The 26,686-nt window shown below is 36.4% G+C and overlaps 1 protein-coding gene across 1 annotated transcript in view; it reads right to left on the bottom strand.

Moving 5' to 3' along the window:
• Window positions 1–26,686, bottom strand: part of map3k22 (mitogen-activated protein kinase kinase kinase 22) — a 119,306-nt gene that overhangs the window by 90,757 nt on the left and 1,863 nt on the right.

A 26,686-nucleotide genomic window follows, 5' to 3' on the forward strand; every position in this document is an offset into this window, starting at 1 on the left:
TGGCATTATTGAACCACTTTCAATTAGGCAAAAAAAGATGATGCATTTTCAAACCAGTTATGATTAGCAAAGATACAGCAAAGAGATGTAAATCAAGTAAATAGTTCTCCCGAGATGTTTTCGCGCTTTCTCAAATTTACGTTTTATCAAATGGTTAATTAATTAAAAAATTCATATGGTTTTAACTTTTATGAATTTGTTTGTTTTATACTAATCACTAATGTTTTATTGTTTTATACTAATCACAAAAGAAGATTTTGTGAAAAATGTTTAGTAGCCATTGATTTACCCAGTAGGAAAAACTACAATGGAAGTCAATGGCTGCAGCCTTTCATCAAGAAGCTTCTGTTCATCAAAAGAAAGAAATTTAAGCGAAGTTTTATAAACTAATTTCGAGAGGAGCACGTGATATGATTGAGCACGACTGGCTGCTCATCTGTAATCAGTAATAATTTATTCAGGGTTGCGTTTCCCAAAACCATCGTTAGCCAACTAAGGTCATAAGTTTCGTCGTTACAAACACCCGTTACAACGGGTTTTCTTCCGGGTGTTCCAGTTTCCCAAACAGTCCAAAGACATGTGGTACAGGTGAATTGGGTAGGCTAAATTGTCCATAGTGTATGAGAGTGTGTGTGTGTGTGTGTGTGTGTGTGTGTGTGTGTGTGTGTGTGTGTGTGTGTGTGTGTGTGTGTGTGTGTGTGTGTGTGTGTGTGTGTGTGTGTGTGTGTGTGGATGATTCCCAGAAATGGGAAATATATATATATATATATATATATATATATATTAGAATACGTGTTAGCTTTTGTAAATGAAATGTTTTAGAAAAGAATAAGTTAAACTTCTTAAAAATATTAATAAAGCAAACCCTATATGCCATATACATATATTTCAATTAATATGGAGAGCGAGTGCATGTTTTTACCTAATTTAATATTGGATTTTATTTTAAATGCGTGTGCATGTAAAATAATATAATTTGCACAAAGAAATTATGGGTTTTTCTCTAAAGAAATAGTTACTCCACCGAGTTTAGAGCATCATATGACAATATGACTATATGTTATTGATGAAATAAAAAGTCTCACGTCATCTTTGGCTCTATTGTTTATTTTGTATAGCGTCACAAAATACATCGTTTACCATAATACTTTTTCATAACTTGAATGATGGTAATTTTACCCACCACCACAAGGATGCAGACAGAAACATGATTGCATTTTTTTTCATGGTTTATATTTTATTAATATTTAGTTTTTATTTTAACATCCTTAAAAGTTTGCTCTACTAACTGCTCTTCTAAACAAAGAAAATTGATCGCATTTGAAAAAGCACATTTTTAATTATGTACTCATAGAACTAATAGTCCTTCTCTTGTGGTTAATATACAGTGGGGGAAATAAATATTGAATATGTCACCATTGTTCTCAGAAAACATATTTCTAAAGGTGCCTGAAACTTTCAACGGATGTTGAAAACAAACATAAAAACCTAAATATGCAAAGAAAACAAAACGAATTAGTTTACAAATTAAGTTATGCATAATAAAATTAAATGACACAGAGAAAAAGTATTGAACACATGAAGAAAGAGAGCTGTAGAAGGGCAGTGAAAGCAGAGACAGCAGCTAAAATATAAACTATTTTCATACATAAATAAAAATGATGCTTCGTGACTTATTAACCAAAAAATTGACTGATTGGAATGCTTAAAATGTTCTTCATCATACTTTGAAAATAAAGAAGTGGTCAGCGAAAAGTCAGCATTGTCAACATTAATTTAACTCATGTAATTTCCACTGCCTTCTTGTCTTGTCTGTATAACTAGAAGAGAATTATATGTATTATTATACAGCAATTTTTTCCAGAGATGGGTTGCGGCTAGAAGGGCATCCGTTGTGTAAAAACTTGCTGGATAAGTTGGCGGTTCATTCCGCTGTGGCAACCCCAGATAAAGGGACTAAGCCAACAAGCAAATGAATGAATTATAAAGCAATGAGGTTGTTTGGACATGTACAGATTTAATGATTATTGCTTCTATTACTTCTCTGTATGCTTACATTTGTCTTGGATGCATAGTGATATTATGGATTAGTGATTTATCCGTCATTTTGTCTGACAGTTAGGTAAATTAAATTAAATTAAATTAAACACAACCATTCTTTTAAATAAAAAAGATTTTGTTCATATCTGACTATATTTTATTGATAAGAACAGATGTAAAACATCCAAAACCAGCAAAAAAAACCTCTGCAAATAGTTCAAATTGCTAACACTAAAAAGCAGTGAATCCAGGCTGCGCTCTGTGCAATATACATTTAATTACAGAAAATCTCAGATAAAAGACTCTTTTAATAGTGCACAAAAAGGCGAGTTAATCTCTTCACAGACATTCCTTTACAGTGAAACACAGTAACCAGTTACTACTGGAGTTTAGCTCAGTGGGAATCTATACTCAGGCACACCTCCTCTTTCTGGCATATCTTAAAGCGTCTCTAAGTCTCATTCAATGCTCTTTATTTTTCCCTCTTTGTTTCTAGGGCTTGCACGGTCCCCGAGTTTCTGCAGAAACAGTCAGCGCAGAAAAATGTCCTGGGCTCCTGACAGAAACACAAAAGGGTTTGCTGTAAGTTTCCAGAGCTCAAGCCAAGGCGTTTACTCAGCGCAGAGTCGCAGGGCAGAGCAGCACACAGCGTACAGCACAAAAAACACACTATTCATCAGCATCTCACAGCACATCTGATCTGAGTATGAAGATTTTACTGAAAAACTCTGAACAACAATGACTCCAAAGAAACGATAGCAATTTTGTCAATGAGATGATGACCAAGAATGCACTTTATCATCCTGCATATACTACATGCAACACGTTTTTAAGTAAGTGACAGAAGAAAGTACCTGTTAAAAACATAGCGATGCACTCATAAAATGTTTGGCCCAAATGTCCTTTTATGCTGTATTTCTTCTGTATTTGCATTTTTATTATTATTTACAGTATAAACAAATACATTAAACTAGTTTTAAAGTAATGTTTTTTTATTACAACAAATCAACATTAACATCATAACACGATAATCAGAATTTCTACAGTTTTACATTTGCATGTACAGTTTTTACACATCTACAGTTTTGAATCAAATCTATTGGTTATTTTTATCAGTCAATAAATAAATCAAATCACTTTTTTCAATTGAACTCTCAATTATGGGGTGGCACAGTGGCTCAATGGTTAGCACTATCAGCTCACAGCAAAAAAGCAGCTGGATCGAGTCTCGGCTGGACCAGTTGGCATTTCTGTGTGTAGTTTGCATGTTCTCCCTATGTTTGCATGGGTTTCCCCCAAGTGCCAAGGTTTCCCCACGCAAGACTACATGTATGAATGAGTGTGTATGGGTGTTTCCCAGTAATGGGTTGCACATGTAAAGGTATCTGTTGCATAAAACTTGTGCCAGTATAGTTGGCAGTTCATTCCACTGTGGTGACCTCTGAAATAGAGACTAAGGGTGCTTTCACACTTGTGGGTCGATTCTTTTGTTCCAAAACAGGAATTAAAATTGTTACATTGTTGCACTTTGTTCTCGGTGCTGTTTGTTTTCACACAGCAAAGTTTTTAAATGGACCAAAATAGTTTAAACGAGCCACGTGCGACATGCGTCTTTATTTTAATTTATGACGATGAGCAATAAGGCATTATATAGGAAAAGCTGTGCTTTCATTTTGAATGGTGACACCCACAGACATCGTCACCAAATATAAACCAGAGGTAAGAGTTTCTCATATTTAGTATTGAGCTTATGCATTATAGGCTTTACATTATAGAGAGAAATAACAGATAAACCAAGACTGCAGTTCGGTCAATTTTCCAAACAGATAAACAGCTCTCGTTAATATTTCAGCATGTTTTCACTTTTGTATTTAATATGAAACACACATTTACCGGTATGACATCCCGCCCTACTCATAATTCTCTCTTCATATAGCCGTATATATGCCTAATCCATATCCTTATGTCGCCTGGTTCGGATCGTATTGCTTTCTCACTATAATCGATCTGCTACAGAGCTCATTTCGAGCAGAGACCAACTCATTTGACGATCTCGGACCGATTGTGATTGCTGGATTCACATATGCCAAACGAACCCCACTATCTGGGGAAACATGCCAGGTTCTGAAACAAAAGTCTAGGTGTGAAAGTACTCTTAGCCAAAGGAAAATGAATGAGCTTTCAATTTATTTTTTAGGGTAGAGAATTAATCCTTTGGACTATTTGCTGCGGATAAACAATATCTGTAACTTCAGTCATTAATCTGTTCATATTTTATTCTTTTTATTTATACATTATTTACACATTAAACACATTATGCATGTATCAATAATAAATGTAATATAATTAAAAAATGGCAGTAAAATGATTTTGCTGGCAAGTCACACTAAGAATACTACAAAATGCTTCTATTTAGCAAATAAATTTAAACATTGCCATTACTTTTATTTCATGAGCTTTTACACCATTTCATCATTGATTGAATTCTATGTCTTAATGAGCGATTCACTAAATTGTTAATTCAAATGATTAGCTCAAAAAAGCTGGTTCATTAAGAAACAAAGCGAGCGACTTTACTGTGAATGTATCGTTGAATCACTGACTAAATTAGCTACGTTTCCTTCAACCTATTTTTATGCACATTTTGGATTTGCGCATAAAAAAAAACTGTTGATGGAAACACCAAGATGCACATCAATTCTGAAAATGCGCATAAAAAAAACATGCGCATAACTGAGTAGGATAAACTTTTCATTCGATAAGAAAAAATGTGCATAAACTACAATGGAAACACTTTTACTGAAGAAATTCCAGTATGCGCATTTAAAAAGTCATGTGTTTTGTTATAAGAGTAAGAGATCATTTGATGATAAAAATCTGTGTGAATGGACAAACCAGCAGGCAAAGCACATTGTAAAACTTCTGAAATGTTGTTTTGGTCATTCTAAAACGCCAAGATTAGTGTTATTATATTGTTAATTACCCCTAGAATAGTGAATATCATCTGTGCTCTGCGTCTAGCGCCTTCAAATGCCACAGTGCGTTCATTGTGTGTCCGTATATTGTCTTCTGAGGCGCAAGTCATTTCACGCAGCTTCTCCTGTTTTTACTTTTGATATTAGGCGCCAGTTAAACAGGAAGTGACAATTTTGTTCTCTTTGACTTCTTGGAAACACTGAGATGGAAACACTGCTTTATTCACATGTCTTATTTGTGATATTACAGTTAAGTGCATAAATTTAATTTGCATCTTTGGATGGAAACATAGCTAGTGATTCCTTAAAAACAGCCAAATGCTGTGTCACTATCCAGTAATTGGTAACCTTCATCCGTCAATGCAATCAATCATTCTAGCTCCCCAACTTAAAGTAATTAAGTTATCACTCTCCATTCCAGCATCTGAAAGCAAACACAGTGTCTCCTCAACATTGCATATTTAACAGACGCATCCTGTCACATCTCCAAATTGGCACCTCGAAATTCATTTGAAGAGGAACACACGCAACCACGTTGACCTTGCGGCTGCCATGAACACATTTAAGCACCGAGGGACTGACGCGCTGCCAAAAAGCAGGTGGCCCTCAAACATGGCGAGAAGCATCTCGCTAAACCCACTGCCCTCGCTGCGTCTGGCACCAACCGCCAGCTCTCCAGCCCATCTGCTCGGTCAGTCCACACAGCACGAGAGCAGCCCGCGCACCCACCGCACAACCTGCCATTCATGCCCACTCTCCAGAACACACCGACGCTCTGTCAAACCACCGCCTGATGAAGCCCATGCGGCCTGGCTCAACTCAACAGCCAACTCAGGTTTCAGAAAAAAAAGAAAGTGCCACAGCATGTTGGACACTGGCTGGCTGATTTGACAGAATAACATGAGTATATATGTAAAGGAATTGATCTTTTGAATAAATTCTTTTTATAAAGAAGTACAACTGCTGTATGCCAAAATGCCAATGAGAATTCACTATCCAACCAACATCCAGATGCAATCAAAAACAACATTTAGATGAAGATGCAAATGTGCTAAAAATAACTTAAAACTAAAAAAATGATAAAACAGCATTTAAGGGTGCTTTAACGCCTATAGATCAATTTTGTTGTTGTTGTTGTTGGTGTGATTCGACAATGATGATGAGAAAAAAGGTGAACTTTAATTTTGAATGGTGACACCCAAAGACTACAGCCATCACAAAATGTAAATCAGAGCAAGGAATATTTCATACACAGTCTGATTTCATTTGTCAAGGCTTGTAAAATATATATCAACCAAAAAGTTATTTTTTTTAATAAAGTTAAAAATTTTTAATAGTTCAGTTAGACAGCATGCTTTCCCTAGACATAACATTAGATAACTATATTTCCCCCTTTGAATTTATTTTCTTTTTCAAGTATTTTCCAAACGATGTTTAACAGAGCAAGGAAATTTTCACAGGATGTCTGATCATATATTTTCTTCTGGAGGAAGTCTTATTTGTTGTATTTCGGCTAGAATAAAACCAGTTTTTAATTTAAGAAACATTTTAAGGTCAAATTTATTAGCCCTTTTTTCTCGATTGTCTACAGAACAAACCATCGTTATACAACAACTTGCCTAATTACACTAACCTGCCTAGTAAACCTAATTAACCTAGTTAAACATTTAAATATCACTTTAAGCTGTATAGAAGTGTCTTAAAAATATCCAGTAAAATATTATTTACTTTCATCATGGCAAAGATAAAATAAATCAGTTATTAGAAATGAGCCATTAAAACTGTTATGATTAGAAATGTGAAAGAATTTTCTCTCTGTTAAACAGAAATTGTGAAAAGATAAACGGGGCTAATAATTCAGGGGGGCTACTAATTCTGACTTCAACTGTATGTCTATCATATATTCATAATACACTGTGATATAACCTGGTTCATTATTTCGTCGGATTTTATTGATTTCTTATTACAACCAAACTGCTCTAGAGTTCTTTCAACCAAGCTGCAACCACCTCATTCAGGTGGTCTCAGGCTGATTTTTTAGCATGGATCAAAGTGTGATTGTGGTGTTCACATATACCAAAATGAACCGAGTTAGGGGGCAAATGCATCGTGTTCCGAAACAAATGTCAAGGTGTGAAAGCAGCCTAAGAATGCATCTGATCATCGTGATGCTAATGTTTGCACAAGTTTAGCAATGAAGTAAATTCATTTGCTTACTTAAAGGGCCATGACACCCCCCACTTTCGGTTAAAGTCTACTTCAGAAATTTTTTAAAAGATGCATGATTAATAGGCGTGGAGCTCCGCGAGCTCCGGAGTGGGTGTGGCCAGCAGGGAAGAACATGAGCGAACAACTTTGTTGTCAGTTAGCTCACAAAATGAGACAGACCGTGAGGTACGCATGAGTTTATAGTTTACAAAGTTAAGATGCAAAGAAATGAACAGTGTGTTCATGTAAACACTATAAATGAGGACTTTTTCCTCAATCCCCGTATCCAGCAGACTCAGTGCAGCAGGTCTCCTGACCTGTCTATTTTAACTATTAGTCCTGCTGGTAATCTGGAGGATTTAGGCAATCACAGCAGCACAGTGATGTGTCTGAATGTGAACGAACTCCTGATAAAAGACAGCGTCCGCCATTCTCTAATTCTCGTGCTGCTCTACCTACAAAAATGCTAGCAGCACACACACAGCTTTGCTGTATGATCGGCCCTGACAAGATCGCGGGGGAAAACATGCAACAAACCCCATGGATCATGGAAACAAACGCATATGAGCCTTCATGAACGGCTAGATACTGTGTGCCGTGGTTTCCGTGTCTCACAGCTCGGGCTTGACTCTGGCAGGTCTGGCAGGTCTCATGAATAATTAAGCAGCCGGCTCTTCTCATAGGATAAGAAAACTCCGCTATGAATAATAATGAGAAACCCACGTGTCATCATTGCACTTGCAGTACTGCGCTACGTAGCCGATTTTGATCCCACCCTAAAAATCATTTTAAACCCGGAAGCTGAAATTAGCTGACAAAAGCTCAAAATTATTCAGTTTTCCCCACAATTAAAGCTGACAGGTGCTAACATCGTCTTAACTGATGCTCAACACACACAAATCTGTTAATATATAAAAAAAAAGTTCTCCAGGGTGTCCTGAACCTTTAAATACGGTAAACCTTAACTTAGAAAATATTTAGATATTTTTGCAGTGTGCTTGACCATAAATCAAAATTAAATCTCAATCATGATTAATCAAAAGCTGCAATTTTGTCACGGTATGGGGGTGGATGGAGAGGAGGCGAGGACCCAAATGCGGGAAATAAAGAATTTATTGAAAAATAAAACAAAAACAAAACTCAAATCTCCCCATGTGGGGAAAAACACGACATTATATTATAAACTCAACTAGACTTGATCTGGAACTTGGCAAGACACACAACTTTAAACCGCTGTTGTAGAACAAAAATCAGCAGACCTCATACAACAGGGAAGGAAACAATCAACAAGAGACCAGCACAGAACAGAGCACACTAGGAGAATAAATAGGAAAGACAAACCAATAAACAGAGAGGCGGACAGGTGAAAATAATAATTACAAACAGGATAACAAGGTGGGTGGGACAAGACAATAAACTGGAGAGCGCATGACACAGAGAGACAACACAAGCCATGCGCTCACATAAAACGAGACTAGAACACGCAGCCAATGAGAGAAATCATTAATCGCGTGTTCATAACAACAAGCAACACTGAAGCACACAAAAGCACGTGACCACAATGTAAACACCAAGCCACGTGCTTTGACAAGAGACGCAAGACACGAGCACACGATAGATAAACACCTTACCATGCGCTCACACATAAGCAACGCGCATGCTTCATCTCAGCACCAACCAAAACTGAAACCAACTAGACGGAGGCGCCGAGAATAAGGCAGCGCGATGCTGACAGAACAAACACAAACACTAGTACAAGAGCACGCGCGTCGGAGGCACGCAGAACCCTCTGCGCACACCCACGAAGGCGCGCGCGCACCCACGGAGACACACACAATGACAGAAACAAGTGCTCGACCAAAGAAAACTCGAGCCGAGCACAACAGTACAGGATTAGACATGACTAGTGTCCGGATTCTGCCACCAAAACAAGAATTTACATGACCAGAGTGGCAGAACCCTGACACAATTTACTCTGAAGGCCAGAGAATGCTCTCATGTGGAGACTCTAAACACCTCTGAAAATGAAACTCATGAAATTTTCATAGCGTTTGTTGAATAAACCAAAATTTTAATTGCTTTTCTTGATTCAATGTGACTATTAATCACATGACCATGGCATGGTCTAACGTAGTGAGTTTGATGTTCATTCATTTTCTTGTCGGCCTAGTCCCTTTATTTATCCGGGGTCGCCACAGCAGAATGAACCACCAACTTATCCAGCAAGTTTTTACGCAGCGGATGCCCTTCCAGCCGCTACCCATCTCTGGGAAACACACACACTCATACACTACGGACAATTTAGCCTACCCAATTCACCTGTACCGCACGAAGGCAGGGAGAACATGCAAACTCCACACAGAAACACCAACTGAGTCAAAATTCGAACCAGCGACCCAACGACCTTCTTGCTGTGAGGCGACAGCACTACCTTGCCGTAAGTTTGAAGTAAAAAACATAGTATTAAATGTGCTATTTTTACATCCCCTCAGACGTAGCAGCCACACAGAGCAGTTGTTAACTGAGAAGTTAAAAAAGCAGCAATCGTTTTTGCAGTATGATTCCCTTTGATTAAATCATCTGCAATTATGAAACGCAAGCGATTTCGCGTAGCTTGTCAGTGAACTACAGCTCTATGTGGTAAACACAGAGCATGTGCTGGAGAATTACTACTGATAACAGAACCGACTTTACTGACAAAATGTGCATAAATTTATTCATTCATTCATTCATTTTCTTGTCGGCTTAGTCCTTTTATTAATCCGGGGTCGCCACAGCGGAATGTTTTACGCAGCGGATGCCCAGCCGCAACCCATCTCTGGGAAACATTCACACACACACTCATACACTACGAACAATCTAGCCTACCCAATTCACCTGTACCGCAAATCTTTGGACTGTGGGGGAAACCGGAGCACCTGGAGGAAACCCACGCGAACGCAGGAAGAACATGCAAACTCCACACAGAAACGCTAACTGACCCAGCCGAGGCTCGAACATTCTTGCTGTAAGGCGCCAGCACTACCTACTGCGCCCGCATAAATTTAACCGTAAATGAATTATGCAGCCCTAAACTGCAGTGTAACCGTTCTTTTTCATTACAATTACAATTAAATATATGTATAATAAAGAATCTCTTTAATGCCTGATTTTATTCTCATTTTTCGAGTCTAAATGTACTGAACAAGCTAAATGAACCAGAGATTATTCAAGTCAAAGAATGCAGACCCTCAGAGTCTCCAAAGTGTTTTTGTTTTTGCAAAGTATTTTCCATTTACACTGTTGATCACTTCATGAGCAGCACTTGGAATAAATCTCTTTCAACAGATGGTTTTACTTTAAGTGACAAATGATAACTTAAACGTTCTTTAAAACAAGCAATCAATTGTGTTATGCGTTTAACAGCTAGTTCAACTTGACATATCAATAAGTCCAACGGCAAATCAAATATTTAATTTAATGCAGTTAAATAAGTTCAGGGTAGTGGCGTTTTCAACACTGAACGTCTGCCATTCATTTCTATCTTCAATAGGGTGGACATTTGGCAGGGATGAAGTCAGCCTTCATGGCACATTCTCTCCAACTATTACATCACCCTTTCAAATAAAGTCAAGGTGAGCCGGATTGCAGGGTATTTCCCGCTTTTCCCTGAATTCTCCAGCTGCAGCTCCTAATGACGTGTGGAAAGCTTTTACCCTTTCAGAGTCTTGCGGAGAAACATTGAGTGTATATGAACACATGAGCTGTGCGCTAATGTGAATGTGTGTATTAGTAAGAAAGTAACAGAGTAGAAACACAATATTAGCCATTCAGAAGTTTATGTGACACTGTCAACTACATTAAAAAACAAACATATCTTCTTACAGTGTTTAGGAGTACATCTATGCATACTGTAGAGAATACACAAAATTATTTTAGTGTATTCATTGTACAAAAGACCTCAATGAATTGTCATAATTGCCATGTATAATAAAAAAATAAACAAAAGTTATTGTTAGGTATTAAGGTGCGCCACTAAACAGATTCTGCTTTTCGGTGCAATTCTGCATTACAAGAGGAAGCAGAAGACATCAATGTTCTCTTGTTAAAGAATGATGTAATGCTGAAAAATGTAAATAATATGGCCAAGGTGAAAATATGTGGGCGACTAAACTTTTTTTCCCAATAATGTAGCACATTACTGAAGAGACAGCTCATCTAAAAATAATAATGTCATCTTTTACTCACCCTCAACAATCACTTTCACTGTATTTTGTCCTAGTATGGAAGTCAATGGCTACCAACTGTTTCATTAATTTGATATTTTGATTAAATTAGTAGTACTTTTAAACAAGGCTGGGTGATATGGCTTTAAAAAAATCTATTTATGATTTGAATCGATCCCCCCGCCCTCCCTTACAAAAAAAAAAATCATTGGGGTTAAGGTTAATATAACCTATATAAGCTTATCATTATTACAATTATTTATAGGATATAAAAATTATTTTAAAAAGGTGTCATTTAAAGATAAAATTTAACCAGCTCTATTTATAATTGCATTCAAGACTTTTATAAATATAATGTTTTTCAATGAACGTGCATTTAGAGCTTTATTCATTTTTATTTTCTGTAATATCAGTTCATATTAATTATTTGATTTCACTTGATTTCACTGATTACTTTTTATTTGCGTGGGGTCGCTGCATCTGGTAGACTAGTCTAGTGCACAGAGCAAATTTTGTCAGTTTGGGCATTTACAGTACTGAATGTCTTTGCAGTTGGGTCATTAATTTATTCGGAAACAGCAATGTTGGATTTCAACATCAGATTGGTAACAGTTTCTTTCACATGTGCGTCTTTTTCATTACTTCTTGTCAGGAGAAATACATGGTGTGTTGCGCAGTTTCAAATGTGTGAGTCTCACGGTGAATGCGTGACTGAGAGTCCTGGATTATGCTGTTTTTTGGCGGATGTGCTTGTGCATTTGTGTTCTTTTTTATTTCAAAGAACGCAACATTTCTCGGAGTTCTTCCCTGCTCTCTGCCATGTTGTTTGGGTGTTTCTATGACAAATGCAGGGAGAACTATGGGAACCCAGAGGGGAGCGTCAAACGTTAGGGTGAAATCTGATTTTCATTCAAACAAAATGATGTTTACTTTATACTCGAGTTAATTGATAAAATCAATGAGCCATCCTACTTTTAAACTATACACTGTTTGAATGGTCAATTAAGCGTGCTGTATAGTGTTGGGCATTATCAGACTGCTCATTATTAGAAACTGATTAGCATTTCATTCAGCACATATAATCTATTAGAATATAGTCTAAACTGGAATATTAAGCTTGTGAACAAATAACATACAAATATTGAAATTTAAATCCATGTGGTGTAAAAACAGAAGAAGTGGGTGAATAACTACACAGTATATCATAAACATTCTTTTTCTCCAGATTCTTAATATACATGCACAATTGGGAAAGAAAGAAAACTTGTAACAAACAAAAATCTTACAGTGACAAAAAATATTTTTAAATAAGCTAAATCAACACAATTATTGAGATTTCAATATATTGTCAATTCTTGAGATTTTCATAGGTGCTCAAAACGAAAATAAGAAAACAAATCCTAACAATCTATCCCAAATAAAGAAAAACCTTACAGAATATAACATTAAGAAGCAAAAATATATACCAAAAAAAAAAAAACGTTACCCAAACAACTGATAAACATTTAACATTTAGGATATATTATTAGGATTTGGTTTCGTGTTTTAGTTTTGAATATGTAAGTTGTGTAATTTACTAGGCATGGATAAAAAGATCATGGTTTCAAAGTATTGTGATCACTGCTCTACAATTAGTTCTTTTAAAATGTTTGGATAAAAAAAAAAATAAAACTTTATTCTTCTTTGAATACAATATAGTTTTTTTTGATACATTTATAATATTTTGGAGCAGTAAGCATGTCAGGCTAAATAGCTCAAGTGAATCATTGACTTGTGCTGTTTTCATTTGTTTAAAAAACACAGAATTCTTTACAATTTACAGTAAAATGGCATCTTTGGATATTTACTACTTTTTTACTGGAGCTACTGTTGTCCAAAACAAAACAAAAAAAGAAAAAGAAAAAACGGTATAGCAGATATAGACAGGAATATAGACTTTTCCAAACCGCGGTATACCTTGAAAACGGTTATAGTCCGATGCCCATAATTTACTAATCTGTATTTTTCTTTTTTTTTTTCTTTTTGTGAGATAATGTATGAGATCAAGTGATCTGGAAGTGTATAAAAAAAAGACCAACATGCTCTGATGAATGCTGTCTGATGAAGAGCTGTTGTGCTCGAAACGTTACACGCTTTGTGTTAGCCTTTTTAATTGATTAAATTGGTATTTTTGTAAATAAGTACTTAATACAAACACAAAAGTCCAGTTTTAAATGTCTGTGTACATTTGAGTTAGCCATACTGAGTTGAATCATTAAATGTTTTTTTTTAATCAAATTTTAGACCATTAACTTACAAAAACACGTCATGCTGGTGACAATGTGCACATGTGTCCATTTTAAAGTTAATGGTTTAATGAAAGAGTTGATAGCTAATTTAAACAACAATTGAACATTTCAAAAATGACTTCTTTTGAGTTTGGAAGAAGAAAGTCAACCTGAAACTGAGTCAACGAACACAGAATTGTCACTGAATAACTATCCTTTAACCATCTTTCACAAACAAAAACAACCCTGCCAGAATTAAACCCGCATGGTCAACAGGTAATTGGCATCATATGTTTTTTAACCAGCCTTCTAAACACCTACACTTGAGATCTAAATGACAAAAGCTTCCGGTTTTCTCCCTTCAGTGGTTGCCCCCGCAAGTGTGGTTAGACTGAGAGTTTCAGCAAAGAGTAATGTCAACAGGTCAGCTCTCAGCGACAAGACAACCCTCATCTTTTGTCAGCAGCTCGGTGACTCACAGATTGTGGCAGCAGCTTTTCTGGGAAACGACACGACATCAGCTTTGCTAAAGCCAATTCCTCCTTGGGACCACCGAGGAGAGTCTTACTTGTATAATGCCAAGCCAATCTCACACCCTGAGCTCCTAATCTACTTTTCTGCATTAGGTGTTATTCATGGGTGAGGTGCACCCGCTTGCCTGCATACACACACATACAACTTTAACAGCACACTCCCTTAGCAGACAATACATTCTGCTGTATAGATTCCTTGCCAATATACACACCTCCATCTTGAACCATTTCTTTAGAGCACAAAAAGCAGACAAACCCAAGGCAGACACAAATACAGTGGGACAGATTTTCTGACATATAAAAAATGGAGATGAAATCGCAGAATCCACTTTCAACTATATATTAAAAGCTGAAGGATGTCTCCAATTTCAGCAGAATTTGGAGGCGTAAAAAGTAATGTTGTTCACTTATCGGTAATCAAATATGGACTGTGAATAGTAAAGCACTAAAACTTCAATGTTTAATTTTAAAGGAAAAAAATATTTTGGGAAAAAAAATTATTTAAACTTATGTTTTGTGTTAAATTGTGTGTCTATTTTTTTTCTTATCTTTAAAAAAATATAGAAATAATGTACATTAATATTGGATTTACATGAGTTTGAAAACATTTATAAAATTTCTAAGAAATGTTTACTATTTTTACTATTTTCTAAGAAATGTTTACTATTTATAACTCAGTCAAGTAAAAAATAGCAGTAAGTGAATATAAGTATTGAACATGTCATGTATTTTCCTGCCAATATTATTTCTAAAGGAGCTGTTAACATGGAACTGAACCAGAGTTTGGTAAAAACCCAAACAACACAAACATAAAAAATAAAATAAATCAATAAAATCTGAAAAGTAAGTTATGAGTAATAGCAATGGAATGACAGACACAAGGAGAAAGTACTAAACAACTGAAATGTACTTAATACTTTATATAAAAGTTTTTTTTTTGTTGTTGATGGCAACTAAAATACACCTTTCATATGGGGAATGAATTGCTCAGGTGTGATTTTTTTTCAGACTTCAACAGAGTGTAAAAATCTTGATAGTTCTGTGGTTCTCCTCTATCAAATCTGATCTTTAATTTAGCATTTTCTGTTGGATTCAAGTCAGGCAATTTTACACCTTGATTTTCTTTCTCTAAAACCATTTGAGAGTTTTCTTTGGCTGTGTTTTGGGTCACTGTCTTGCTAAAAATGTCCACTCTAGTTTCATCTTCATCATACAGTAGATGAAGACTAAAGCAGCTAATATTAATTTACAATGATAAAAGGCAGAGGGTTGGTAAAGAACTATCCAGTATTTCAGCTGCTGTCTGTGCTTTAACCTCCTTTCTACACTTCCTTTTCTTCATGTGTTCAATGCTTGATCTCTGTGTCATTTCACGATATAACTTAATTTGTAAATAAATTAGATTTGTTTTCTTTGCATTTATGGATTTCTTTGGTTGCTTTCAACTTCAGGTGAAAATTTTAAGTCAACAACACCTTTGGAAATATGTTTTCTGAGAAAAATGGTGACGTGTTCAATACTTATTTTCCCTGCTGTATATTTCAAATTTCAATGTATAAAATCTACAATGAAAAATACACCAACATTCTGTCCACATTACAGATATTTTACAGCCTGAACGAAGCTTGACTTGTCATAAAAAGGTCAAATTAACATGAATTTATTGATCTTCATTCAGCCATCTTTGATTCTTTTTATGATTCTTTGTTTCCCTCAAGTTGGTTGCACCAATCGCCTTTGTTTTTGGCTGAAAAACAATTTAAACTTTAATAAAATAATTTTTAGAAAATGTTTATATTTATTACAATGAAACTTAATAAGTCATTACTATAAAATGCTTTCTTTTTTATTTTTAATCTATTTTTGGAAGTAATTTACATTTCCTTATAATACAACAAAATTCAAGTCTGCAAACTTTGCATCCTGATCTCATTAAACCGTGCACTGACCAACTGCATGTAGATGCCACTCTGAACAATTAAATTACACACAGCAGGCTCAACGCTCGAAAAGGCATCATGCTGGAACTGTTGTCAGATTGCAATCATTGATTATTTTCACAGAGCGACCATATTTTAGGACCCAGAAAACAAGCACCATCTGCACAATGATATGCTGTTATCATTGTATACCGTCCCTCGCTCACAAACACCCGCGCACATGCACGCAATTTCTTTGTTTTTCCGCTCATTTGTGTTAATATACAGCAGCAGATGTCTCCAGGGCAGCTGAAATCATTACAACGGCAGAAATCTGCTCTGAACGTCAGTGGAATTTCAATTATTACCCTTCATCGTGCCTGCAGTGAGAGCACTTTAGGTTTCAGCGGCGCTCATGACAGGTTAAAAAGAGGATCTGACACGTATCACTTGCTTTTGGAGGTGACTGATGCTTTTACAAGCACAGGTTTTCACTGCCTGTGAGTCAATAACAATTCAACATGTTGCTGAGTGCATCCTGGGTTTACAACAATAGTGAAACTGCCCAGACTACACCTGATACTGGTAAAGAAACTAAAGCTGTGGTGTTTAAGCTGATTACAGAGATCTCTCACAAACATAGAAAATAAGGAACTCCACTACTGCATTTACTTAAAGGTGCAGTAGGTGATTGTCTTCAGAAACATATGTTGTTGTGCTGGTTGAAAGTCTCTTCACAGTCCAATAGTAATGATTACAGTAAATGATCTAAATGTGTTTATATGGATTTTTATATTCTGGGTAAAGCATAAAACTAAAAAATGGTTATCCAATTAAATAGAGTCGGACCGTCATCTCCCTTAATTTCGATAGGCAGGTCAGACTGTCTGTCAGCAAATGTAGATTCCGACTTCTGCGCATCTGTTCACGCAGATCCGCCATTAGCACGTGCCCGTCTGCTTCACAAACGCATGCGCTCCGAGCGGGCTGCGGGCCGCTCGCAGATGCCGAGTCGGAGCCGGAGGCGCCGAAGGACAGCCGAGCTCGGGCCGATTACTGTAAAGCCAGGCGCAGGTATAATTCGCCCTTAAAGCGGCCGCGCGAACACGAGACGGACCGGGAGAAATCAAAAGCTGAATTAAAACTTTTAAAAACCTGAATCAATATTGGAGTTACTTTAGCCCGCTGGAGGAAGGACGACACCATGGCTGAAGTATCACTGTTAGACAGGTAATGTTCTGTTTTGAAACTATTTTATGTTAGATTGTGATTTGTTATGAATTACTTCTATGCACAGACGTGTTGTTCAGCCACTGAAATCTCACGGTGAAAGATTGATGTGATTATTTTCAGTTTCATAAGGTCCTTTGACAGCATCTATAATGTAGATTTATATTTAGTTTAACAACAAAACACCAGTAAATAGCGCTATTCCGCCTAACCTGCTTTATTGAGCTGAAGTTGCTTTTATATTCACATTGGGTCATTTTTTAACAATGACAGCCTTCCTATACTGTTTACCGCTACTCTGAATATTCGCTCTGAAATAGCATGTAAGTGTGGCAAAGTATTTCATGTAATTCCTGCACTGCGCTGGCACTAACTAACTGGCGAATGACATGAACTAGTGGGTTGTCTGTCGGCTGTTGTGACGCAGTGCGCGCACTCGCGATTTCAGGGTGTGTGGCTTTGAATCACAGTCCCCCCGCCGTCCAAAGATAATATGCTAAGCGGTTAGCATTTTGGCAGATCACCTACTGCACCTTTAAAAGAACAGTTCCCCTAAAAATAAAAAAATAATTGGTGTTATAGTGTACTCACCCTCAGGTTATTCAAGATAGAAGATAGAGGATTGTTTCTTCTGTTAAACACAAATATAGGAAACCTGTATACATCAACCTCTAACCAAATACTATGAAAGTCATTGGATACAGGTTTCCAACTTTCTTCAAAATCATCGTCATTAGTGTTCAACAGAAGAAAGAAACGTAAATAGGTTTGGAACAAGTGAAGAATGAGTAAATAGTGGCAGAACGTATATTTTGGGTTAACCACACCTTCAAACAGTTTAATTTTACAATTTTTGAATCCATTAAACCGATCTCTGGGTCTTGCAGTAGCATGTTTAGCTGGCTTAGCATAGATCATTAAATCAGATTAGACCGTTAGCATCCCACTCAAAAAATACCCAAAGAGTCTCGATAATTTTCCTATTAAAGGCTTGACTCTCATGTAGTTGCCTGTGTAGAACATTGTGTAGAACAGGCAGTAAAATGATTATGATTAGAAATTCATTCTGGCATAGTAATTAAGGGCCTTTGCTGCCATACCATGGCTGCTGCAGGTGCGAAAAAACCAAGCCGAATACTTGAACCACTAGCTACAATCTGTGCAAGTTTGCATGTTTTGTCTTTTCTGTTTGTACCTGAGAGCTATGAAGATATGCAAGATATGCAGTCAAGAAGGCATGATAGTTGACCAACAGTTCAGAACGCACGTCATTTGCAGATTCATTCAAAAGTCTAACCATAATTTAACCACAATCAGAGTTCAAGTTCATAAGTTGTGTATTTAAGCCTGTTACTGTATTAGAAAAAGATTAAAGCATTCAAGCACAAGAAACAATGACATCTGTCATTTTACTAACAATTAATGGTTTTTATTTTAAAAAGTGAATCGGTTTGTGATAGGCGACGCGATGGCACAGTAGGTAGTGCTGTCACCTCACAGCAAGGAGGTCACTAGCTCGAGCCTTGGCTGGGTCAGTTGGCATTGCTGTATGGAGTTTGCATGTTCTCCCCGTGTTTGCGTGGGTTTCCTCCAGGTGCTCCGGTTTCCGACGAAAGTCCAAAAACATGGTATAGGTAAATTGGGCTAAAAATTGTCCATAGTGTATGTGTGTACGGATGTTTTCCAGTGATGGGTTGCCACTGGAAGGGTATCGGCTGTGTAAATTATTTCTTTTGTATTATTGTTCTGTTATACAGTGTTTATCAAAGCTTGTATTCTTTACTACATTTTATGCAAATGCACTCCACAAAGTCAAAGTAATCATTCTGAAACAATGAAATTTTTGCAAATAGAGCTATTCAAGTCATCTGGTGAAATTGTTTTCATATTGCAGAAAAAAACACAATGTCATTTTTTTTCAATATTGTGCAGCCCTACCTCAAATTGTGTGGCTCGTTGATGAGAGGAACACTAATAAACCTGAGCTAGGCATCACAATAATCGCAGACCCCCCACACACTAAAACCCCATTTAGAAACCTTTATAAACAGCACAGCAGTGCACCAGCAACTATTACAGAATATGTTTGTATAACATGCAGTTGGTCAGTCCTTCATTTACTAACATGAAGAATTTTAAGCGAGATAAAGTCACCTTTGTTTTTTTTTCTGAAACTTTTTGATGATGCAATGAAGAAAAAGCTTCATTTAAGCAACACAGTTCTTAAAAAGGAAATCTTACTATGTATAACTTAATTTATAATTCATATTTCTTACAGATGTTTTTTAACAAGACTGCTTATTAATATCTAAAATGTTTTGACCGCCAAAATTGAGGTCAATTGATGCAACCAACTTGTAGAAGAAAAGAAAGCAGGAAATTATAGCATAGAAAATAAATCTAAGGTTGACTGTGCCAAGTTCAAAGTCAAACATTACATTTATGTACATTTATATATCATGTTTTTTATATTGAGACAGGAAAAAACTGCCTGTATATATGTAGTGTGTGTGTGTGTGTGTGTGTGTGTGTGTGTGTGTGTGTGTGTGTGTGTGAATTATTTTGTCAAGAAAATGTTAACAATTGTGTTAAAAGGTCATGTCATCATAAATTCATCATGAAATACTGCTATAAAACAATGTGTATGCAATCACTACACAAATAAAAAATGATGCGGCTTCACTTTTACTTCACTACATTTATATTTAAATTTTTTGTAATATTTACTTATTATTTTACTGTAGAGTGTTAATAACTATACTATTGAAATTAGGGCTATCGCTGTTATGAAATTCAAACAGTTGTGTTCTGTTAAGTAGTTTTGATCATTTTTTGTACTTTTTCGCTGAATCAATATGACAAATTACTATGTAAGGTGACAACTTACAAGAAATTTAACCTTTTGTAAGTTGTCAACTTACACTGATCAATATTAATTTATGTCATTCTGTTAGTGCCAGAAACAATCACAACAATCGCAGTCATCTAAAACATTTAATTCAATTCAGGTTTATTGCACAGCACTTTCACAATAATTATGGTTTTAAAGCAGTTTTACAAAAGGTGCACATTATTTACATTACAATCAAAATCACAAAAAGCTACAGTGTGACTAGAGTGGACAGTACAGCCGTCAAGCGTGTAAATAGTTAACCAGCAGTTATGCAGTATAAAAAGGGTGACATCTATTTTTTGTTATCTTACTAAGTCTCTGTAACAAAGTGTGTTCATAAAAAAGCATCAGTGCATATAAATAACCAGGTCACTCTTTACAACGTTTCATTAGTTAATGTATTTACTTACAAACATTAACTAAGAGAACATGAACACTGGTTGCACAGCATTTATTAATCATTGTTTAACAATTAACAATGCCTTATTAAAATATAAATGCTTGTTAACATTACTTAATGCAACGTGAGTTAACATGAACTAACAATGAACAATTGTATTTTTATTAACTATGGTTAACTAACATGAACAAACTAATTTTGGTAAATTCATTAACTAATATTTACAAATACAACCTTATTATAAAGTGCTACTAATCACCAAATCAAATAACTACAATTCATCATTCATCCATTTTCCTTCGGCTTAGTCCCTTTATTCATCAGGGGTCACCACAGCAAATTGAACTGCCAACCTATCCAGCATATCCTTTACACAGCGAATGCCCCTCCAGCTCCAACCCAGTACTAAGACACATCCATACACTCTCATACACTACGGTCAATTTAGTTTATTCAATTCACCTATACTGCATTTCTTTGGACTGTGGGGGAAAGCAGATCACCTGGAGGAAAACCATGTAAACATGGAGAGAACATGCAAATTTCACACAGAAATGCCAACTGACCCAGCCGGGACTCGAACCAGCAACCTTCTTGCCATGAGGTGACATTGCCTAGTGCCTACCACTGAGCCATCTTGTCACCCATAACTACAATTAGACGGTTATTTGAAATGAATATCCACAAAGATTAATAAATGTTTATCTACTGTAATATATCTAATCTAGTTAACTAATGTTTACAAACAGAACCTCATTATAAAGTTTAACCAACAAAACAAATTATTGGATATTCCAACAAATGAATCATCTGGAAAGAGAGAAAAAGTTGAACAAAATAATCTGTACTGCGGTGGTCATAAATTCAATATAGCATGCTTAAGTGCTTGTTAAGTGCTTCTCCTACTCTTTCTAATAAGGGCAATTCACCTGCACTTCATCTCGTCAAACACACAGGACCTAATTATAGGGTTTTCCTTTCATCTCATTAAAACAGGGGACTACCAAAGTGCTTAACGGGATGAAATTAGATAAGAAGCCCTCCAATGCAACTCGTGTTATCACCATCCAAGAAAACTCTTTCTAATTAACTCACAACCGGATGATATCTTCGATGAACACTTTGGTGGTGGCTAATGGACTGAAGTTCTGAAATGGGAAGCCCTGACTCAAATTTAGACACTTTGATGTCTTGCACTAAAACAGATTTCTTTTTTTTTTCTTCATCAAAACTGCACCGAGGCGAAGCACCACCCTCGTTCTTTAGAGAAAGAGTCTGCAGGAGCTGCTCAAATCACATTGGCCTTTAGCGTGTACGTGTCCAATCACTCAAGCAAACGATAAGACCGCTGTGATTTCCACCACGTCTAGTCAACTTGAGCTGAGATTAGACCAAAAATGAATGATCCATCATGAAGATCTACGGCTGACCAGACATCACTTTGACTTACAGCCACAAAGCAGATGTTCTCTTTGGGAAAAGGATAAATACAGCATTTCTCCAGCATCCTAATCTAAGGTGGTCATTCATCATGGATAGGGATTCCCAAAAACACGAGTCGGGGTGAAATCAAGTCCACATATTTGTCTTGAAATCTTTAGACAGCTTGTATGTGATGGCAAGCGATCACATTTTCTGAATGCTGAAATCTTTAGGGGTCTAATGATCAAGTTGACAGAATAATCCATTTTTCCTTCCCTTGCTAGGGAGGATGAATTCTAGATACTCCTAAGTGGAGCATATATAAATAAGGCGCCTGGGAATTTGGCTGAATGAATGCGCAGCAGGCCTGTGTGAGAATGATAAACTTTAAGGTCAGATGACTCACGAGATCCCATCCAACTCAAGTTGCATTTCTACAGCATTAATCTCCAGGCTGCTGGGATGTTTTTGACCCAAAACGTAACATCAGTACTGTATAAATGGTTGTTTATGCCTGCACATCACCACACTTGAGTTTAAATTGAGAATTGGATACAGTAAATATGCCTGTGCAAAGATATCACACAGCAATTTGTGGATACTTCTTGATTTAGTAACTAATTCGTATGAACTCATACGGTTTTATATGTACAATTTAGTATGATTTGGTCTTCAATGACAGTTGGGTTTAGGCAAAGTCCATTTAAGACAAGTCATTTCACTCGGCGACCTTTTTTGAAAAGCATTCTGTCTAAAACAAGAAACATCAAATTCTCCAAAACTGTTTGCCAAGCTTCCGATCATTTTACATAGTAGGAATCACCAATAAGATTAAACAACAAACGCCCTTTTAAGTTTAATTTCTAAACATTCGAATCAAACTAAATCTCAATTTTTTCAGGTTGCCCTAGTTTATGCGCATGCGCACTTAAATGAACAAGATCACCTCATCCAACCTCATTTATAGCCCTTCTACACATTATCATCCTCTGAATAATGATCGTCTGATCGCAATGCTCTTCTGAAGTAATTCAGTAATAACTTTGTCTTGATGGCAAATCTCTTTCAAAAATGAAAGCGACTCTTAAAGTGCTTTCACACCTGTGAATCCATTCAGTTGTTCCGAAACAGAGATTAAAATTGTTACATTGTTGCTCTTTGCTCTTGGAGCGATTCGCTTTCACACTGCAAAGTTTCTAATCGGACCAAAAGAGCTAAAACAAGTCACGTGCGAGTAAACTCTCCTTACATTGGTCAGAGTGTCAGGGTTTGTTTTGCAGTGTCCCGCTCAGCTGTCAGGAGAGGTGGTGGTTTGGTGGTGATTGACAGGGTGCGCGCGCGTGACATGTCTGAGGAGAGACACGGTGGGGAGGGGTGAGAAGGGTGCACGACGATGCCTATTTGAGGACAGGGAGAGAGACGCGAGATTACCGGGAGATCATCACTCGTTTGCGGGCATCCGGAGACTCGCGAAACTTCCCGCCCTACTCATAATTCTCTCTTCATATAGCCGTAAGCCTATTACATATCCATAAAACACTGTGATATAACCGCGCTCGGATCGGATCGCTTTCTCACTGCAATCGAACCGCTCCAGGGCTCGTTTCAATCGAGCCGAGACCACCTCATTCAAGCGATCTCGGAGCGATTACTTTGGCGCGGAACAGAGCGCGATTGCCCTGTTCACATATGCCAATTGAACCGCGCTGACTGGGCAATCGAGACACGTTCCGAAACAAAAGTGTAGGTGTGAAAGCACCCTTAGTTTACAAATTTGTGGGCGTTTGAGCAGCTGCTGTCATGTGATGTGCGTTTAAGTGGACGGACTGTATCTTGCATTCATTTCATACGGATTACAAAACCCAAATACGTTGTGTTTTCAAGTGTAGTTGGTTAATTTAAAAGTAGATTTCATGCATTATGATGATATATATTTTTTTATGTCATTGTAGCAAGTATTCGCTGACATTCAAGTGGGCTTGTTGACCACAAAAATAAATTATAAAAACACACATCGTGTCTGAGCTTCTCCCTTGGAGAAACGTCAGTCAATATCGATCGATGATTGGCTCCTTTACTAATAGACAGGGCTTCATTTATCATATTGACCGTTATACTATTCCTCATTCAAAACTATACTAGTGACACGTCTTGTACATTCTATATTCTTCGGTTTAGGGGCGGGGTTGGGTGCTACGTCTCCTTTTTACAATTGCACATTTTCATATGACTGAACTCGTATGAACTCACAAAACAGAAATAGTTAATTTTCTCATGAGATCAGGCTGGTCTCTCACTATAAATTATTTTTGTTGTTGTGTTATGTTGTAACAAAAATGATTGTGATAAGTTATAGTAACAACACACACTGATTGGAAATAAATGCCTTGGCCTATATTTGAACCTATATTACTATATGAACCATAATAAGCCTATATTAGAGCATTCTTTAACATGACTGCAGTTTCTGTATGCACAAAAGGAACACTACAGGGCAGTGTGACCCCAAGAACTTTTGTTACTTTTCACACAAATGATATTTATGGGGACATTATAGATAAAGAGATGATTTTCATGCAGTTCTTTGCACAATGCTAAAGAATTACTATCAAACTAATAAAAGATGTACAGAATACATTTGCCTGGTAATAAATGGTTCCATAAAAAAGCTATAAGCAATGTAAAAACCAAGGTAAAGCCATGCAACCACAGTGCACTTTCTTTAATTTTGCTTTTGAATAACTATTGTTTGGGTTATGGAAGGGTTTAGGCAAGTGGTAAGTTTGCTGGTCTAGCTGATCTGTATGTCATGCTTCACTCGGCATGGGCAGGTATAAGATTCTAACGGTATGAAACTCTGGACATAAATATCACAGTTTCATGGTATTGAGATTACTGCTCTAAAATATATTCTTTTTAAATGTCTTGGTAAAAAACAAAACCTTTTTTTCCCTTTGTAGACAATATATTTTAATTTGGAAAACATTTAAAATATTTTAGAGCAGGAAACATGTCAGGCTAAATAATTTGAAGTAATTATTGACAAATGCTGTCTTCACAGGTTTCAAAAACACAGATTTTTTTTTACAATTTAAAATGGCATCTTTGAATATATTTTCTGCTGGAGATACTGTTGTCCTTTAAAACAAAAATCTTACTCATACCTTAGGAACGGTATAGCAGAAAATTTTGACGGTTTTAAAACCTTGACTTTTCCAACCCGTGGTATACCTTGAACACGGTTATCGTCCCATGCTTATGCACCATCACCGACATGTACAAGAAGGACATGTATTTGAATATGAATAAAACAAAGTACGCTATGTCACATATTTCTGATTTGCAAAAATGTAGACAGTGTCCTTTGTCTTCTGAAACAAGCAACAAAATGGACCGCGTTAAGACTCACAAAAAAAATGTCAATGAGCCTGGGTTGAATATTATTGTAATTTTAGGATCATTTTATGCCACTGTTTATATATACTGTGTTTATATAAAGATTAAACAACAGCATTTAAAGGCATTTTAGACTTTGTTATTTAGTGTAGAATATAAATGTGCTGTAAAATGACTTTTTTATGTGTTCCACATTACTAGAAATGGACTACAGCTCAGAGACTGAGCTCATTTGATAACTTCTTTAAAACTGTCAGTTTTGTCAGTAAGCATAGTTTCTGAAGGAGTTTCCTGAACTCGCTGACACTTCCAACAGAGACAAGATGAGATGACAGGTTGGTGACATTCATTTTGGGTAAACACAATGAGCAAAATATGTATTGTGTCACCAAAAAAAAAAATTGAGCAAACCAAAAACAGGACATGATGTCACAAGATGCAACCATGAAAAGGAAATAATGCTCAAGCAAACCTGTTTTTTTCCCTTCATAGTTGCGATATTGCTCTTTACAGCTCAATACAGGCATATCTGGTCTCCTTTATTTCTATCTGACAGTGAAATTCTTGGCACTTTTTGGACTCTTCATGAGCTGTCAACCATATACATATACACATATACACATATACACATATATATATATACATATATATATATATATATATATATATATATATATATATATATATATATATATATATATATATATATATATATATATATACACACACACACACACACACACACACACACACATTGTAAAAGCCAAGCACATAGCGTTGTTTTGAATGTTCGGTAAGTTTTGTCACAAAACACAAAAGTCATTTCTAGTTTTGCATCTGGTGGTTCAGTCTTAAAAATTAGCTTAAAAAACCTAATCATGATTAAATAGATAATTTTCTGTTCTGATCCAAAGCATGTGAACCGAGAAAACCAAGTTGCAAAGTGTGAACAGCTTAAGATTCAACAGAAACCCAACAAGCAACGCAATGAGTACAAAGTTCACCTTGACTCCTTCCTCATGCCTTGAGAAAGATTCTTAGAAGTGGGTTTGGCTGAGACAGATCTGAACACTGCAGAAACACTAGCCTATATTCAATGACTCATTAAATAGAGGACAGTCAGTAAACAAAGATAAACTCAAGGTATTTCAGAGTCATGAGACACTCAGTTACTGAAGTAAAAGCACAGAACATCACT

Source organism: Danio rerio, chromosome 24 (assembly GCF_052040795.2).
Source record: "Danio rerio strain M-AB ecotype USA chromosome 24, GRCz13ab, whole genome shotgun sequence".
In the NCBI taxonomy this organism is placed as follows: Eukaryota; Metazoa; Chordata; class Actinopteri; order Cypriniformes; family Danionidae; genus Danio; species Danio rerio.